Source organism: Carlito syrichta, unplaced genomic scaffold (assembly GCF_000164805.1).
Source record: "Carlito syrichta isolate Samal-C Ts95f unplaced genomic scaffold, Tarsius_syrichta-2.0.1 Scaffold309638, whole genome shotgun sequence".
Lineage (NCBI taxonomy): Eukaryota > Metazoa > Chordata > Mammalia > Primates > Tarsiidae > Carlito > Carlito syrichta.
Window position 1 is genome coordinate 11513 of NW_007253734.1, and position 20528 is coordinate 32040.

The 20528-nt window shown below is 35.9% G+C and overlaps 1 pseudogene across 1 annotated transcript in view; it reads right to left on the reverse strand.

The window, feature by feature from the left end:
• Positions 1-740: 740 nt before the first annotated feature.
• Positions 741-20528, reverse strand: part of LOC103269911 — a 50986-nt pseudogene continuing 31198 nt past the window's right edge. Inside the window, exon 2 of the transcript XR_002482502.1 lies at positions 741-1669. The product of XR_002482502.1 is annotated as a zinc finger transcription factor Trps1 pseudogene (transcript). The remainder of the gene's footprint in view (positions 1670-20528) is intronic.

Genomic DNA, 20528 nt, shown 5'->3' on the forward strand with positions numbered 1-20528 from the left:
ACATATGCCATAAACTAAAGACAGAAAAGTAGATCAAAAAAGTATGCTGGTTTTAATAAAATATGAATCTAAATTATTTCTAAATGCTTTCATAAATTATTGCCATTTTCCTTAAATGCAGAAAGGAATGCTTTATGGGGCTACACCAAGGTCATTCTGGTGTCCCTAGTACTTACAATCACATTGACTTCTTTTTAATCAATATAAAATGGTATTTCTAAGTTTTCGTTTGCAAGTATTTTTCCTTTTCAGAAGTCTATCTCTGCAACCATCCACATGACCCAAGTCATTGGACAATGAGTGTAAAACCAAATCCTAACCCAAAACACAGAAAAGATCCTCACTGAAGCAATGATTATAGCAAAAGCCTTATTATTCAAAACTAGAGCAAGGCATGAAATATTATCATGTACAACCATAAAGATTAGTGTCATTTTTGAAAGACTGAAAACATCAAATTACCATGATATGTGTCCAGATATATGAAGCTCACCTAATTCCATAAAAATACTTTTCCCAAACTTATAGAAATGTCGGGATTGTTTCCCACAATAAGACGCTACAGACAACTCTGAAAACACGCTGCATGAAGTAGCTATGACCTGTGTCCCTCTCTTCTGCTGGGTCAAGCTGGCTACCTGTCTGGTATTGAGACCTTGGTGTTAACATGCACATGAGAATCTATAGTTCATTACCAGCAATGTTTTCTGTACAAAAAGATCACAAAACAAAGCACAAACCTGCACATCATAGGTCCCATTTAGTAAAACAGGCCTTGAAGAGTTGATGTCCTGCAGCACACCAGAAAGCACAGAGCGGTTGACCTTCTGGAAGTCTTTGGAATGGCTGAACTGCACCATGTTATGAAGGGCCAAGATCTTGCTATCCAGCTCAGCATCCTGCCTGGTGCGGTTGTGCAGTCCCAAGTGATACTTTCGGAAGTGCTTAATCAGATCTGTGGGGTCATTGCCATAGTAACCATAGCCACAGATATTGCATTTAAAGTCCTGAAGCTCTGGAGACAGAGGTGCCACGTCTGGGTTGTCATTCACCAGTATGTCCGTTTTGGATTTATTCAGTCTTACACCCCCATCTGAAGGCACTTGTGGGTTTTTTGAGGCCACTGAAACTGGGCTCAAACCTTGACAATTGGCTTGACCACTCTGCACTTGCCCTGTTTCCTCAGTAGCCTTTGGTGACACCTTCTCATCTTCCTTGGTCTCCAATGAGTCCCCGGAGGGGGTGCAGGCCATATCTTGAGGGTCATCTGCCTCTGCTCTTTGAGGAGACTTCAAGGGCTCACAGATTCCCCCGGCAGCTGGAGACGAGAAAGCCAACATATTTCTATCTGTCACCTCATCATGTGGGAAGGAAGGAAGGTTTCCTCCCTTGCTGGGGCTTTCATAATTGAAGCCAGCCTTCTCACCCAGGACTGAGCTCTTTGAGTCCTTCTTACCACTAGAAGACGGATCCTGAACATGTATACTATGCTCCTCCTTATTATTTAGTTCCACAGCGTCACTATGATCCGTATTTTCGGACATCTGATCTGCAGAAAATTCTTTGTTCTTTCCAGAGACCTTGCTTTCTGCGCCTATAGGCTCCAGGGTCTGGCCCTCGCCTTCACTAGCAATGTTTCTCAGAGGGGGATTCTTTTTCCGGACCATATCTGTAAAAATACAGGGAAAAGTGGATACAGGGTTATTTGATAGTTACAGACAGGTCAGTGAATCGAAATATTTTACTTATTATTTTCAAGTTTTTGTAAGGTGCATAATAAAATACTTCCTCTAGGCAAATAACCCATTTTAAAAATAGCCCACGAAATTGACACTAATGTAGACAGTTTACATTTAGAATTTTTTGGAGTGACAAAGAGTGGCTCTTTTATTATTTTTAAATGTTTTATGAATATTGAATAAATCACTTTTATTACAAGGTCTACCTTTCCTATTACTTACTCTTTCCCACTACTCATGTGTTTGCCCAATTTCTTTCTTCAGTTACTGTCGATTATATATATACATGTTGTATATTATATATAATATGTATATTAATGTTATATTTTATATATAATATGTACACATTATGTTTATAAAATATCTAGTATGTTTATGTTTATAGAATATATTACAAGTTTATTTATGCGATATATATATGTGTATATAGACAACATAAAGTGGAATTCAATATTATTACACTGCACAACCAGGATATAAACATAGTTTCAACCAAAATATTCTCACAGTCAAAAAGACAAAACAGCCATGTTATAAACAGTGAAAACTGCTCCATCACCTTCAGGAAATGGAGAACAAATGCTTCTTTTTTGACCTATGAATAGATTTCATTAAGCCCCATTTGGGTCTTTCCTGAAAGTTGCAGGAGAACCTGGTATGCACCAGAGTGGTCATGTCAGGTTTTACCAGGACCACATCCAGCATTATGCAGTATCTAACTGAGCCTGGGGTTCTATGTACAGCCTGCTAGGAATTGTCTAGTATCACCATCAGGAGCACATTGGAAGTTGACTAAGATAACTACTAAGTTGAACCACATGACATTGCCATTGTACAGCTTAACATGGCTAAGTATTAGCAGTTTCCTATGATTCATCTCTACATGTTAGGTCAACTAGATCTTTTTGTTTGTTTGTTTAAGAGTCAGGGTTTTGATCTGTTGCCCAGGTTGGATTGCAGTGGCACAATCATGGCTCACCTCGAATTCCTGGGCTCAAGTCATTCTCCTGCCTCAGCCTCCTGAGTTGCTGGGACTACAGGCAGGTGTCACTAGGCCCAGCTAATTTTTTTTAATTGTTCTGTGTAAAGACAGAGTCATTCTGTGTTGCCCAGGCTGCCCTTGAACTCCTGGGCTCAAGCAATCCTCCTGCCTGAGCCTTCCGAATCCCTGGGATTAAAGGGATGGTCCACCATGCCCAGTTCTCAACTGTGTCTTGCAAATTAAGTTAGTGGCATCAACTAAGGTCCAAAGAAGAATTCTCTGGCAAAATTCTCTACTGGGGGTTAATGAGTCAGAACTCTGAGGGTAATGAGAAACAATTTGTGTTGTGTCAATTAAAAAATGCATTAACAAAGGCTAGTCCAGGACTGTGTTCTGTGGTCTGTGTTCCAGTGCTGTGTGAGTCATCACCCCAATGTCTCTTGGAAAATTCCACCTGTGACTTTCTAATAAAATACGGCCTCTTCATTAGCCGACGCTGCTCTAGAGACTGATTCAACAGAGTTAGTTACACCACGATTATCCAAAGCATGCTGAGAAAATCCAAATTAACAATGTGGTTTAGTCATTTTCATCTATTTCTCACAAGTGCTAGGGAACCATACTGGCTTTGGATATATAATATATCTTTGCTTATGAAAAGCTGGTCAAGCATAATTTTTATAAAACAATTTCTGAACAAAGGTAATGCACTAATTAGAGTATAAAGAATAGTTTACAAGGTAAAGATGAACTTTAGTGAATAATGTCAAAAATAGTACAACTGTATTTAAGAAAGTACACTGCTTTTCTTAGGCATCAATAATGTTATCCATCAAACATCCATAGAATCTCCCTCTTGGAACTACAACAACAAAATTATAGGATGAAAGACTGAAGTACAAGTGAAAGGGATGGTGTTGAGGCAAGGTAAGCCTATCTGGTCTCCAGTGGGAGGGAGGGGATGTGCCCCTCACCTTGATGTCCTTCCATTGGCCTTAAAATTAACAAGGTTAGGTAATCATCGTGAAAAGAGAAGATACCGGTTACCTCTTTTTTTTTTTTTTTTTTGGCATGGTAATGTCTTATTTATTGATGTCAATGTTATAGGAACCCTCAAGTCCTTTGTCAGAAATGACTAAAGTGGGCTTGGGAATACCACACATGGAAGACCAAAGGGTAACTTTGTTAGTAGCCAACAAAGGAAAAAATATAAAGAAAAAAAAAAAAAAAGGCTGAGTGTGATGGCTCATGCCTGTAAACCCAGTACTTTGAGAGGACAAGACTGGAGGATCACCTGAGCCCAGAAGTTCAAGCCCAGCCTGGGCAGCATAGCAAGACCCTATTTCTACAAAAAAAATCAAAAAAATTAGCCCAATATGGTGGCATGTGCCTATAGTCCCAGTTATTCGGGAGGCTGAGGAGGGTGGATCCCTTTAGCCCAGGAGGTCATGGCTGTAGTGAGCCATGATCATGCAGTTGCACTTTAGTCTGGGTGACAGAGCAAGACTGACTCAAAAAAATATATATTAGTTTTTATTTAAAATATAATTTCAAGCAAAATATGTATCCACTGTTTTAACTTGGCCTACAGCAAAGGCCATTCTAGGTTACAGAGAACAAAACATTCTTACATATAAATATGTCACAGCCTGGTGCAGCTTCTCTTACCTGTCCCTCCAGAATTTCCTGATTGTTAATTTTTCCATTACACATAATGTCTTCAGTAACTATTACAATATAATCTCCCCTTATTGAATAACTATATAATTTGTATTTTAACATTTTTTTCTTAATGTGACTAGAATCCAACAATGACTCATCTAAATAAAATGAGTAAAGCTACACAAAAAATATGAAAGGATAACCTCATGAAGAAATAATCCAATTCATGAAGGTTATCCTTCCATCAAAATGAAGACAAAATGGTCTATACCCATATATTAATGTCAAGGTGATTGGGAAAATGGTAACATTTGAAATATTAAAGGAACTATGATAAAATGTTTAAAAATGAATACATCTAAATTCATTAATATTTTAAAAATTAACTTATTTTCCAAAACAAAGAAAAGTTTTAGATCTCACAGATTTATTGCTATCTTGAAGAAATGTAATGGGTCATAGTTTAAAAACTACTCAGCCAGCATCTTTAGTGCCTGAGAGAAAATATGATTTAATTAAATTACCATCTTTCCAAATTTCAGTTCCTTCTTCCACCCAAGAACAGACATTTAGAATACATATGACTCACTGACTCCTTATGAATAGAGCCCTTAATAACATACATTGCAAAGAATGTTAAACTCCTAAAACTTCAAAGAAGTATCAGAAAGGTCATTTGGGTTTTATTTTGTGTTGTGGGGGCAGGAACATGTTCCCTTCAGTTGCTGTTTAAAAAAAAAATTGTGCTAAATTTAGTTGAATATACTTTGAAGTAGTTATAGAAAAAATAATTTTTTACTGGAATTATATCATCATAATTTTTCAGAGTGACATATTATGTAAATATAAGCACATTTGCAATACTTCTAAGTGGAAGAAACTCCCCTAGCAAGTCATAAGTTAGATACCATAAGACTATAGCCACCCTCAAGTTATTATCTCTAAGACAAATAACAGACTGCACGATGTTTTACTTTGTGCCAAGAACTTTTCCAGTTAACATTTTCACTTGAAAAAATAGATCACATACTTGTAAAATCATACCCAGCATTGACTTCATAAGGCATGTGGCTTTAGAGTGCTTTTTACAATTATTAATTCTATTAGTCAACTAGCAGGAGGCTAATGCAATTGTCTTAGAAGACTCTCGGAAGACACAGAAGACATTTTGAGAGCTGATCTGTATATCTGCAAAACAAAGCAAAAAAAAAATTCCTTCCTAAATGATGTAAACATACTTTAATGTATCACACCTAAAATACATTAATATGCCTGTACCATAATCTGCTTGAGAGATGCCTGATAATGAGCAGATCTTGAACAAGAGCCTCCCCCTCCCCTGGATTGTAATAAAGCAACAAGAAAAGGAGGAACATGATACAAAAGATCACAGGACAAGAGTCATTTTCATAACAGATTATGATAATGGTGAAATTATTTAACCTCTAAAACCTCCTCAACCCTAATGACTAGAATACTTACCTACATGGGCGCGCGGGGGGGGGGAGCACGGAGGCGGAAGACCTTAATTGGTAAACACCAGCAGTGGCTCATGCCTGTAATGCCAGTATTTTAGGAGACCAGACCAAGGCGAAAAGCCTGCTTTGGTCCAGGAGTTGAAGATCAGCCTGGGCAACATTGAGAGATCTCCTTTCTACAAAAAATCAAAAAAATTAGCTGGGTGTAATGGCTTGTCCAGTAGTCCCAGTTACTCAGAAGGCTGAGGCAGAGGACCTGAGCCCAAGAGATAGAGGCGGCAGTGAGGTGTGATAGTGCCACTACACTCCAGCCTAGACAACAGAGTGAGACTCCAACTCAAAAAAAAAAAAAGTTCCAAGTGCCATTTAAAGTAGGTCCACTATAAATTGCCCTTTTAGACAATGGGCTACTAGCAAACTGAACAAAGAGGAGGTAAGAATCTTAAGGAGAGCTACAAGGCTCAACACTGCTAATTTAGGTTCTGTATTTAATTTTAAGATAAAAAATCTGACATCTAGGGATCACGTCTGCATTATTCTCTCCCTAAACAAACACGAGACAATTCCTATAACAGCTCACACAATGTGAATGCATATATGGGCGAAGATGTTTAAGCAGGGTGCCCTATTTGCATTCATTTTCATTGCTGAGATATGACATTCCATCTGCAGAAATCATAAACTTCTACTTTCTAATTTACCATATTTTCTTCTAATTTTAAACAATTCCAAAAGCTTTCTTTTTCTTAGAAAAGCATTTACTATTATAAAAGATAGTAGAGTTCACTATTGCTGTTATAATATTAGACCAATTTATGCAGTAGAAAGAAGCAGCATTAGAGCTTAAAATATAGTTCAATAACTTTTTAAACTCACTGATTAAAATGCTTAAGTATATAAGAAAATAATTCGGTCTTCCTATAGAAAGCACAAGGGATTGAAGTTTTCTATTACTACCTGGATATTCTGAATTAACCATTAATGATTTGGTTATATTTCATATATGTATACATAATTATATCTTATATAAATATATACCCACATGCATTTTACAACATATTCTTGCTCCAAATAACTTTGCAACAGAGAATCAAATAAATTATTTAATCAAAGAAATCATCTATCACAGTAATTTTTTTTTAAGTGCTTAGATCACACACCCACCTAACACAGATAAGAATTAGGATTTATTCCCATTAGAAGAGAAATTCCTTGAAGGTAAAAGATGTAAATTCTACATTTTTTATAGTATGCTGAACAAAGTAAAGAGTCAATCCCTAAGGAGGAAAGATGCTATGGCAACATGAGTCCAGTTTCTGAGTCTGATTTAAATCACCTGCTGCTGTGAGCAGGGTGAGTCCCTTCGCTTCTATGAACCTCTGTTCTTATCTGTACAACGAGGGAATTGGAATGAATCATTTGTAAACCTCCCCCTGCCTCTAGAATTGCTCTCATTAATGGTGCTTCAGTTCTACCTTAGAAAATCTTTGTCCAATTTTGTTGAAAGACTATAAAATATTAAACCACCAACTACCACGGTTGGCCTAAATGCCACTGATGCTTACCCTGCTCCTAGTTATTCATTTCTTCCAACACCCATTCACTCAAATAAATGTATATCCAGGATCAGCTATGTGCTAAACACATAAGGTGATATACCTTTAATTATTATTTGTCATTAATTTATTTAGAAGGCAAAGAAATGATTATAAGGAGTTGTCATTCTCAAAGACAAACTAAAACTTTTGAGAATCCTTTCAAATATTATTTCATATATACATAACTATATATGTAATTTATCTATAAATTTTATATATATATCCTGAACAAGACTGTAAAAAGTTAGGAAGCAAGATCATGTCATTTGACCTCGGCTTCAAATCCTACTGAGTATGATATTTATCATGAGTAGCAGTTCCTACTTTCATAATATATAATACCAGATGACATTTTCTTTTTGTTTTTCCAGATAATAAAACTTTCAAGTGTTTGAAACCAAAGTTTAACACAAAAAGAAAAGTCATGGTGGTCCTCTCTTTAATAAATAAATGTTTTTTTCATGCTTGTTATATAGCCAGCATAGGAGTGCTGAGTTATTAATTACACATTTCATGTAGCTTTTATTTAGAAAATTAAAAAGAAAGAAAAAAAGAATAGCAAAATGTTTCTTTTGATCAAAAGTCTCCACAAGGAATTTAAAGAATTAACAAGTGATAGGAAAATAAAAGGAAGGTCAAGCCTTGGGCCCATGGCAAACTAGATAGCTTCCATATGAACAATATATACAGTTCAGTTTTAAAAGAACATATGTGTTTGCTCATTGGTTTAGGAAAAAAAACTTGAATCCTGTCTACTCCATATATACAGATCAAAATCAGATTGCTTAAGTGAACTATAAAATGCAAGAGAACGTTGTTTACCCAATTCACAAAACCAAGAATTACTGAAGGAGTTTGGATGTTTTCGATTTCGTCAGACTCCAAGGCAATACTTCAATGGTACATCACTTTTTTGCAAACTTCATAAACCCAATTTCAGATTCTATTCTTTGCTACCCATTTCTATTAATTTGCTGTCTCTGAATTGAATGTTCCCAAGTTTTTCAAGGTATTTTTTGACATCTTAAATCTTGTTGAGATTTAAATGTCATCACCTTCAAACTCTTATCAAATAAATTTCTTATTAATTCACATCAAATTAATCCAAAATTATCACTTCTATTAACGTATGCTTCAGAGCCCAAAGCCCATTAATAGTCATCTGGACATTAGAACTAACCCAGAGCTCTCTGAAATTAAATGCACACTATTTAGATATCTTATTTCAAAGAGTTGTGATGCTACCCCAAACACATTTTATTAGGTTTTTACTGCATCATGCTATGTTCTCTACATTTTAAATACCTCATTTCAAATGCACTTGTCTAGGTAAAAGGAGATAGTGTGGGAAGTAACGATGTCCTGTGTGCTGAAATGAGTCCACATACATCTGTGTATGTTAAAAAAAAAGTCATAAGCCATTTTACTTTTTAAAGAAAATTACACAACTTTATTGTTTCTTGAAAGACATTATGCTGAAAGTGGAATGATACTGTAGGAAATACCTGGGGGAAAAATGACGCATGCACCTATTTCACTAAATGGAGTGACTAAAATAGAGTAAGAATACAACACAGAATATCCAAAGGAAAGGAGAATTGGTGACTTTTTTCTTTCATAACCCATGAGACACAAATGTATTTAAAACTCTAATTTGAATAAGATCACGATTTCACTATGCACGTGTCGTTTTTCCTTTCATTTTCCTTGCAAAGAAAAGAACAATTAAAATATCTGCACTGACAATTGTTGATTTATCCAAGCCAATCTGACTTCACATTCACACGTGGGCCAGCCTCAACTACATCCCTTAATTCTTGGCTAAACTTAGAATATTTCAATGGGTACCTGGGCAAAAGCCAAGCATAACACTTATGTCCCAAGAAAGTGGATCATCAGCCGTGCTCGGTGGCTCAATCTGTAATCCCGCGCCTTTGGGAGGCTGAGGTGAGTGGATTGCCTGAGCCCGCGGGTTCGAGACCTGCCTGGGCAGCGAGACCTCATCTCTACAATAAATCAAAAAATCAGCCGGGCATGGTAGCACGTGCCTGTAATTCTGGCTACTCGGAAGGCTGAGGCGGAAGGATCGCCGGAGCCCAGCAGGTCGAGGCTGCGGTGGCCAGGAGTGACCACTGCACTCCAGTCTGGGCGACAGAGTGAGACTCCAATTCAAAAAAAAAAAAAGTGGCTCATCGAAGAGTATGAATGTATTTATTTATCTTGATGGTTATAATGTGAATTGACATTTTATTGTATGTAAATTAAATTTGCACTGGTAACAAAAATAGCAAAGGCTGTGCTCTATAAGAGTATCTCTGTCTTCCCAACATGCGCAGTAAAACATCTTTGTATACTAAAGATATTTTAATTTTTACATATTGATATTGCATTTTCTGATTTCCAATCTGTTCTTCCATAGAACAGGAAATCTCAATTATTAATTCGATCCACCAATATAACTGGCTAACAGCTGTCTCAGTTCTCCCATTAAAAAAATCTGTGTCGATTACTGCAAATCCATTCAGTAAACTGAGAACATACAGTACAGTGAATCTAACAGATACCTACCATAAAAGACAAAATACTTCAATCAGAATGGTCACTGTCTTCACAGCACCAGCAAGCAAAATTTATCAGGCAAGGTTTATTATTATTATTAGTATCAAACTGAATATAAGATTAAAACAAAATGTCATGAAGACATAATGAGAATTTTTACTGCTAGTGCATGTGTGTGTGTGTGTGTGTGTGTGTGTGTGTGTATGCAAGTCTCCAAAATGTAAAAAAGCATGTGCCTTCATATGCAACAGTTCTTCCTTAAGAAACGAGGAAGTAACTCACAAACCACTGTGCTCACACCTACCATACCATAGGAAGCAGTTGAAAAGGCATGCACCCATCTTAGGACAAATAAACTAAGGATCGAACCATAGGAGTACACAACAGTTAAGGCACAACAATCACAATGAATTAGTTAATGCATTCAAGCAACAAAAGGGATTTGGAAATAAGTTCAGTGTCGCTACACATAAATTTCAATACATATAAGGCTGAGGATCTTTGTTTTCTAGTATTTTTAAAATTCAACTTAAAGTAATAAACAAAACTGATAGATGTCTTCCACATTGTAATACACACTATTGATATGAAATGTGGTTTAGATACCACCCTAGTTAATGCCAACTGCTTAATTTAACTCACTAAGCATTTCTCTTTCTGATAAAAACAAATCATACACACACACACACATATATTGGAATCATTTTCTTTTTTATTATGTACAATGAAATTTTACAAATAAATTGATTTTTTAAAAAATACACACTTGAAAGTAACTTATGGGAGTGGAATAGATTAAGCCACTTTTTCCTGTCTTCTAGGATGAAAACATCTTATTTATAGGGAAATAAAGTAAACACAGAATCCATTCATAATTTGGGAAAGTAAACAGCTTAGTAAGTTCCAGCTACAAGAGTATTTTTTGAAAAGCTATTACAGTACTTCAGATCATTCACCCCAAGTTTAACTAAGTTCTGCCTGGGATTTTAACATAGTCATTGTTTAAGCAAGATATAACAAGATGTTAGTTTCCAAAAAAATAAATGAAAGGAGGTTCCATTTCAGTTTTTAAGTTTCTATATGTATTGTTTTATGTATGCATAAGTGTCTATATGTATTGTTTCTATATGAACTATGTATTCTATGTATTAGCTGTTGTTTCTATATGTATTAACTGCTGTGAAACTGTTACAGGGACTATGGATAAGTTATTTACAAAAATAAAGGTAATTTGTAATATCTGAAAAAAAAAAAGCAGGTTCCTTAATCAAATTAAGTTTAGTATAAACTATATACTTTATACCCTTCCCTGAGATCCACAGTGTACATTAGTGACTACAGCTTTAAAAAGTTCTAGGTATGGGAGAGAGTAGAGTTTGTTCACTTTGACTAGAATTTCCTAATCTCATTTGGCTTTATGTCACATAACTCCATTTACCCAACAAAACTAAAGTTCTGATGAACACTGGGAGATGCTTCTCTAAGACAGCAATCGTCAAAGAAGAAATATAACCAGGATTTTAAAGCATGCATATTTTAAAAAAAAATTCCCTCATTAACTTGGCAAGACAACTAAAAAGTTTTCCTCTGAAGTGGACCGTTTTGAAGACTTTGTTTATATTTTTTCCAATATTGTTAATATTAAAAGAAGATTGGGATGTATCATCATGAAAGGTTCAAAATCATAATTTTTTGGAAGAATACATAATGGCAGAGGATTACAGACAGAAGATTGAATTTTTTAAAAAAGCAGGAGATAAAGCATCTATGTACAATAAAATCCCATATGTCCAAATTATACATTCATAGGCATATATGAGTATATGCACAATGTTATCTTTCAGTCAAATAGATTACATAGATATCACTGCATAAAGTGACCCTATTTTATTTTTCAGTTACTGTAGCTAATGCTGTCCAACTACAGCAATTAATTTAAAACCTTATATACTCTATCTGTCTCCTTATTTTACAATAGCTTAAATTTTTTTTTTTTGAGGGGGGGAGTGTTGGAGTCTCACTCTGTCGCCCAGACTGGAGTGCAGTGGCCGCTTCTGGCCACCGCAGTCTCGGCCTGCTGGGCTCCAGCGATCCTTCCGCCTCAGCCTTCCAAGTAGCCGGAATTACAGGCACGCGCTACCACGCCCGGCTGATTTTTTTGATTTATTGTAGAGATGAGGTCTCGCTGCCCAGGCGGGTCTCAAACCCGCGGGCTCAGGCAATCCACTCACCTCAGCCTCCCAAAGGTGCGGGATTACAGGCTGAGCCACCAAGCCCGGCTTAATAGCTTAGATTTTATCTAATTAAAATTAAATCAGGTACCAAAATATGACCAAGAGTTTAATGAAACATGGAATATGAAAAGACCCAGGAGTATCTTGAGAGACCTATAGTTTGTATAGTTACAATCAGTAGTTCTCAAATGCTTTCAGATAACTAAAAGAATAGATCTAGACCAAATGCTTCTCCCTGGTTATTAATAAATGCCTTTATTCCAACTCCACTCAGTCTATGTCCCCACATGCATTTGTGCTGCTGATAGCGAAGGATAGAAAACTAAGGCCTGGGATCACAGCCATCAACATGTGCCTAGTATGGATACCATCTCACTCTTGCAAATCCCAGGCAGATCCCACAGCCTTATAGATTTTTGGAATTTGTTTTACTGCTATTGAATTATCTTCCTCCCAAAGATTAAAACAAAAGACGAGGCCAGGCTCGGTAGCTCAGCCTGTAATCCCAGCACTTTGGAAGGCCAAGGCGAGTGGACTGCCTAAGCCCGCGGGTTCGAGACCAGCCAAGGAAAAAAAAAATTAGCCGGGCGTTGTAGCGCACACCTATAGTTCAGGCTACTTGGAAGGCTGAGGTGGAAGGATCAGCAGGTCGATGCTGGAGTGGCTGTGTGCGTACCACTGCACTCCCACCTGGGCGACAGAGTGAGACTCCAACTCAAAAAAAAAAAAAATGAGAAGAAAAGAAATACAATTTAAAAATAGGTTAGGTAGATTCAGAAGTAAATCTGAAACAGGGAATCTGAAATTAGTTTTAAACACAAAGGCAGACATGGTGGTGAGGTCACAGAGAGGTTCACGCCTGACAGATAACAGCAAATCCAGGCTTCTTCCCAACTTCTACTTTACACATTCACATATGAGACAAAGAACAGTGATGCTGCATGTGTGTGCAGAGCTTGAGGGCTTTAGGAATTAGGATAGAAATTAGCTCACTTGTTAAATATTTTGTAGAGGTAATCGAGTCAATCTTCGCTTTCAAATTCAATATAAACTTAAAACTCTATCTAAACACACACAGAGACACAGACACACACCTTTAGAAAAAGTGTTCACCACCTGCAGCCCAATTAGTAATTTATTTTCTCCATCAGTCTTTCTGTGGACACCTGTCATAACAAAGTAAGGGAAAAATACATATGTATATACATAATTCCAGATTCAGGTATTTTACCAATAACTCTTTCAAAATCTAATTAAATGTTGAAAGAAGCCAAAACTCAGAACTAAACTTTTTCTTAAGGTCTACAATCTTCAATGTGGATGTCTGGTCTAATCTAACCTTTTTTTTTAATCTACCATATTATAGGTAGCTATGAGCCTGGCATTGTGCCAAGAGAGCACTGTCTCATTTGATTTTAATTTTGAGGAACAATCCTTTGAGTTAAGCACTATTATCACCCACATTTTACAGATTATGTAACTAAGACATGGAGAAGTTAAGTCACTTGCCTAGGCATAGACCTAGCTAGCACACAGGCAGGCTGGGTCTGAAGGAGTCTAGAGTCAAGCTAGACCACTTGGTTTCCCATTATTCATAAAGTCTCTAGTGTTTCATAAATAACAGTTAAGCAATGCATCATAGTGATAACATTTTGAGATACTTACAAGAGAACATAATCTACACGACACCATTTTACAAAGACTGCTATCAAACATACTGACCCGGCTCTATAGTTGTGATAAATGAGCACACAATCTTCTCAACATTCTCACATACTACTGGGTTATCCTAGCTTTTGGATTTGCCTCATAATGCCTAGCACATCACTAAGATTACTGAAGTGCACAAGTCTCTAAACTGGATTCAATTCTACAAAACCCTCTACAGTTTTCTCAAGCAAAAGTGAGTCCTCTTCACTATTACATGGCACGTTGTACATATGTCCTTTTAAGGTACTCTGCCACACAGCAATGCAATTATGGGTATATGTTTTATGTTACCCTACGAGGCTGTAAGTCCTCCAAACCCAAAAGCATTATTACTAATATTGTTCATTCAAAATATTAATATATGCCCATTCACATGTGTGATATTAATCAACATATTGATATAAAGAATTCAATAGATGTATATACCTATATGACACCAGTGATTCCCTAACTTTTTCCAGAGGCAACACATCTAAGGCTAAAACACATTTCTATCATCAACATTGGCAACTGTGATGGTGGATGGTGATTACTGTCAAGAAATAAAGTATCATATCGGCACAAGAGGCACAAAAGGTTTTTAAAAGCTAGATTATGCTAACATGGCCCTACCCAGAGTCAAACCTAAAATAGTGTGGGTACTCACAAAAGTTTTTATTGGATGGATGTTAGCGTTAACACACTTAGAAATTTCTGAACATTGCTTATTTCTTCAAGGAAAGCCTGAATCTCTTGGCTTTGGAAAACAAAAGTTAGAATAATGCTAATATTGTCTCATCAACATAATAAAAAACCAAATCAACATAATAAAAAACCAAATCAAAACATATAGGAAACCGGGCTTTGGCTCAGCCTGTAATCCCCTGCCTTTGGGAGGCTGAGGTGAGTGAATTGCCTGAGCCCGCGGGTTCGAGACCCGCCTGGGCAGCGAGACGTCATCTCTACAATAAATCAAAAAAAAAAAATCAGCAGGGCGTGGTAGCGCATGCCTGTAATTCCGGCTACTAGGAAGGCTGAGGCGGAAGGATCACCGGAGCCCAGCAGGTCAAGGCTGTGGTGGCAGGGAGCGGCCACTGCACTCCAGTCTGGGTGACAGAGTGAGACTCCAGGTCAAAACAAAACATATAGGAAATCAAGACATCAACTTAATCTTTCTTTGGGCTGAAAAAAGAATCAGATATCATAGCTCTAGATATCACAGATATCAGATATCATATCGATCTGGATCCCATGAGCATAGGGCAAGAAATGCACAAGTAATGAGAAATTTTAAAAATATTAAATTGATTTTTTTAAGACTGTGAATCACAACCATGCTGGTTTGATTTGGGTTCTATAAATATCCATATGACTTTATATGTGAACTAATTATATAGTTAGAAGAAAGGCCACTAAAAAAAATTAGCAAAAATAGTACTGTGGCCAATGAAATGAATTTTTATAAGTTTTTATATCTGCATAATTGTTTGTGTTCTATACATGAATATACTATAGTAATTAATGCTTATTAATTATATATCTACTATAAACATATGCATTTATATACATACACATTTTATTTAGAGATTTCTCACTACACATTCTTTAACATTCCAAAATTCAAAATATTCTGCACAAGCAGCATATAATATAAAAATAAATAAAAGTATTATTTAAAAGAATAGCCTGGAACATAAAAGAACACAGAAAAGCCTCGAACATCTGGATCAGACTCCAAGCAACTGAAAACATCTGGAAGGATACAAAACTAGCAGTTTAATTTAAAAAAAAAAAACACACCCCAATGCTCATAGCATCATTATCTGAATCGCCCAAACTGGAAACAAGCTAAATCTGTATCAGTAGTAGAATAATTTTTTTTTTTTTTTACATTGTGGCATATATCTATACAATGGAATAATTGTTCATACAACAAAATATTATGCTATAATATGAATGAACAAAGTACATACAACATGAATCTCATACACATGATGCTGAACGTGAGAGGCCAGACACAAAAGAATGCATGTAAAGTTCAAAACAAGTAAAACCGATCTAAAGTATTAGCAGTCAGGAGTGTGATTTATTTCTGGAGGAGGAAAACAGAAAAGGAGGGGACAAAAAGGGCTTCTAGAATAAAGGCAAGATTGTATTTCTTGACATGAGTGATAGTTATGCAAATGTATTTATTTTATAATAATTCATGGAGCTACAGACTTAAGATTGGTGCACTTTTCAACTAGTGTATGTGTGCCCCCACATGTGTGTGTATGCGCTCACGTGTGTGTGTGTATAGTGAAACCACAGCTTCTCTGCAGAAAGCATGGAGTAACATATTGAGAAGAAATCTGCAGTCTCTATATCCTGATGCGAAAACCAAGCAGTCCAATGGGTTAGGATGGGTCAGAGGCTCCTCAGGCTAAATTGCAAGACAGAAAGCGCCAGGATGGGTCAAAGCAGGCAAAGGGGTGGTTACAATAAAAAAGGCAAGGGAAGAGAGAAGAAAATAAAGAGTTCTAGACAAAAGGAATTTGAAAGTTTAAAGGGTTTGAAAACAGAGAGGAGGGCCAAAAATGAGTGCAGAAAGCAGTGGACAGTCTAACAGAGGAGAAGACGATCAGAGACCAGGAAACAGGAGAGAGGGAGCTCTGTCTGGATTCTGTCGCGATGGTGGAGGAAGAGGCAAAGCACAGACTCATGTCTGCAGTTCTTAGATGTTTCTCGAGGAAGCACTACCTTAATCATACAGAGACAAGCTAAGTAAAGATAGAAGAGAATTGACTCTTGCTGAGTAACTATGGTGCACCAGCCCTTTGCTTATTAGTTCACATAATTTCCCCATTTAGTCTTCACCAAATGCCTGCAAGTTATCTATTAATCCCAGTTTACAAAGGAGAAAACTGGAACTGAAAAGGGGTTAAAGTAACCTACTTACCTTAGAAGACTCGAGACAGCAGATGAAAAATAGTCAGTAAAGCAGTACTGTGGTTTTTTTTGGAGAATTCATGCATCTAAATACTGAACATTTTTATAAGGCTGAATAAATGCTGTTTAAATGATGTGTGTCATAGTCTGCCTTCATCTAAGGTAGTTGCTGTGAATCTATGTAATATGTTAGACCAAGATATTCTATCTCTACAAATAGAGTAATGAAAATTGTTTGTTTCATTTTGCATAAAAAAGATAATAGGTAAAATTCTATCCATTTTAAACTTTCCACCTGTTTAATATTTTCTTAAGACCTAGACTTGTATTATCAAATGTTTTTTAACGTATACTAGTAACTAACCAAAAAGAAAAAAAATAAGTATGAACAGGCAGCACACAAATGTTAACAGGAAAATTTGAAAATAATATTCCTCAAAACGATCCCATGTGGCCATTAGTTTTTGTTTTGTGGGTACATGCAGATATATGATGCAATCACATTTCAACATACAGAATTTACTCCAGATCTGTGTGATATGATGATTTAACATGCCTCCACGGATTTCCTCAAAGAGAACCATAAAGTCCAAGAATATAATCATCTAAACAAGCTTGGGAACTTTGGGGTTAAGCAGAATAAGAATTAGGTGATTCATCGACTAACACTTTATAGGTTCTAGAAGTCAAAGCATTAATGATATGCTATACGTTTAACTGGTGACTTTGGGATATAAACTTACACATGGATAGAAAAAGATGTTTGTGAAAGGAGCAACACAATGCCTAGGAAAGAGTGGCACTCTATAAACATAATTTATTTGGCCACTCCCATTATTCTTTTGAGCTTTTTATAAGACCTTACACAATAACAGTTTTAACTGATTATTTCAAAAGCAAATTATCATAGAGTTCTCATGAACAAACAGTAATGGTCTCTGGTAATATTATTGCCATCTTCACACTTGCAAATTATGCCTTGTTTATTGATTCTACACACCAGAATGCTATTTAGAAAATAAAATACCATATTGAAAAGATTTCATGAAAGAGTTACTATATCACGAGGGTACAATACAGTGCTTTTAATCTTGTTAAAACATTAAGAATGTCTTGTTTTAATGATGAAATAGACCGAGTTCTATTAAATGTGAGATATTATGGCAGTCATTAAGAAATAAAATTGTAGTCTGTTAAGTGTTTACTGTTTTCTGGAAAAAAAAATGGAAGAAAAATTTAAAAAAGGAAAAAGGAAGAAAAGGGTCCTAGCCTGGTTTCTTGACATGAAAATGAAATTCTAGTTCACAAATATCATCAGTAGAGTCCAAATGAGTTAAAAGAATAGGTGGACCCTAGTAGCTGATACCCGTAGTCCAGTGTATAAATGGAGGATAAAAAAATCACATGAAATGCTTTAAATATTTCCTGATGTTCAGGAATACTGCTGGAGAGAGGACTGCTTTAGTCTTTGATTTAATAACTTTAACTTAGAATAAAATTAATTATGTCAAAACGCCCCCTAGTTTATTCATTTGTGTATCCATTACTTCACATTCATGAAAAATTTGCAAAAGATTACCCAAACAAGCTGATATCAGGATTTTTTTCCCCCAGAAACCCAGGTCAAGTGCATTTGCTGGCATCATTACCTATTTAGCATTAAATCCAATTTTTATGCTAATATCACAAAACTGACCAAATGCTATGATACATTTATTCATTCAACATAGTTCTGGGGAAGTCAACTATGTGTCAGGCACTAAGTGAGAAGTGGAGGATACAACTGTGAACAAGGTAGACAAGAAGTCTTCCCTCAGTGAGCTTACAATCTAGCTGAAGAAAAGAAAAAGAATAGGGAAAAGCAGTGCCCAATCTTGATTTGGTATAGCAAAAAGGGTTCTGGGAAAGAAGGAAGGATACAAGAATAGCAGAAACTGGTCAGGTGAAGAGGCAGGACTGAGTCAGACAGAAGAAACAGTAGATGGAAATGCCCAGATCAATAGAGAATGTGGCTTCTTTGAGGAACTAAAAGAGCTTCAGTGGTATTATCAATTCCAGTGGCATTTGATTAAAACTTTCAATTCTATGTGATAAATGATTAAAACATAAATTCTTTAGAAAATTCTTATTTTCTTGAAAATATCACACATTCATTTATCATATATGTTCACAAAATTTGGGATAAGGTTCTCATGCAAATTGTGTACTACTACTAGTTTATGGATAGTTTTTCTATAAAATTATGTCAAGTGAAAATCACTATTGAAATGAAAAGATAATTTAAAATTTAAAATGCTGCCTCTGATTTTGATGTAATTGTTTTACTGTATGATGAGATAGTGCCAATATTGCTGTAGTTTTTTAATCACAAAGAATCAAGTCTATCCCTGAAAATATAATGATTATATTCTATATATGTATATATCAATGCATATGCACATAAGTATAATTTATTTTAAGTTGAGCTCTTCCTAAAAGCTTCATATTTTAGCTATGAACCACAAGGTTATACATATAATTCCCAAAAAAGTACCTGTTTACTGTGCCAAGAATTCAGAGGTACTAACAATTTTTTAAAAACCACGCTTGTCCATCAGATTGGAAAATAAAGTACCAAAGCAACATCAAATGTTATATACAAATTCTACTTATGAGCAACGGCATGTCATTCTTCTTAAATTTCCAATCAGTTAATTCATTCATACATTATGAATTTACTGGACACACAATATGTTTAAATTCTAAGGGAAAATTATTGCTTTCTTAGAAGATAGCTACCTTTGTCAAAGAAACAAGGCTCACATTAAATATCTCAGTGACAACACAGGATGAGATATGATTTAGCATCAAAATGAGCAGTGCTAACAATACATTCCCTTGAAAGCAAACAGTAAGTACTAAATGCTTGCTATTCTTGCTATAATTGTTATTATTTCTATATTTCCTTCATTCATAATAAAATAACCAATATGGTCAACAGCAGTAGAAACATTCAACAGAGATGAGAATGAAGATATCACTGAGGGAGAAATAAGAATTACACAGCCACTTGGGAAAGAAAGAGCATTCCAGCAGACAGGAGAAAGAAAAACAAGATTGCTGACAATACTTGCATATGCCACAAAACAGGGAAGAATTTAGGCTTAAAACAAGAAATCAACACATAAAAAGATACCTATACTCGTAAGTTCATCACAGCACTATTCACAATAGCACAATCATGGAATCAATCCAAGTGCCCAGCAACAATTGACTGAATAAAGAAAATATGGTATATATACATTGTAGAATACTATGCAACCATTAAAAAAAATGAAATCCTACCCTTTGCAGTAACATGGATGGAGCTGGAGATCATCATCCTAGGTGAACTGACTCAAAAACAGAAAACCAAACACCACAAGTTCTCACACATATGGGAGAGCTAAATCGACACAAAAGGAAATAATAGACACTGGGGACACCCATAAAGGAAGAGGTGGGAAGGGGGATTAGGGTTCAGAAATTGTCTATTGGGTACAATGTTCACTATCCAGGGAATGAGCCACCTGAGACCCAATGCCCACAACTACACAATATGCCCATGTAACTAACACGCCTGTGTATCTTAAATTTAAAATAAAAACAGAAACAAAATGGGTTCACATGGAAGATGTGGT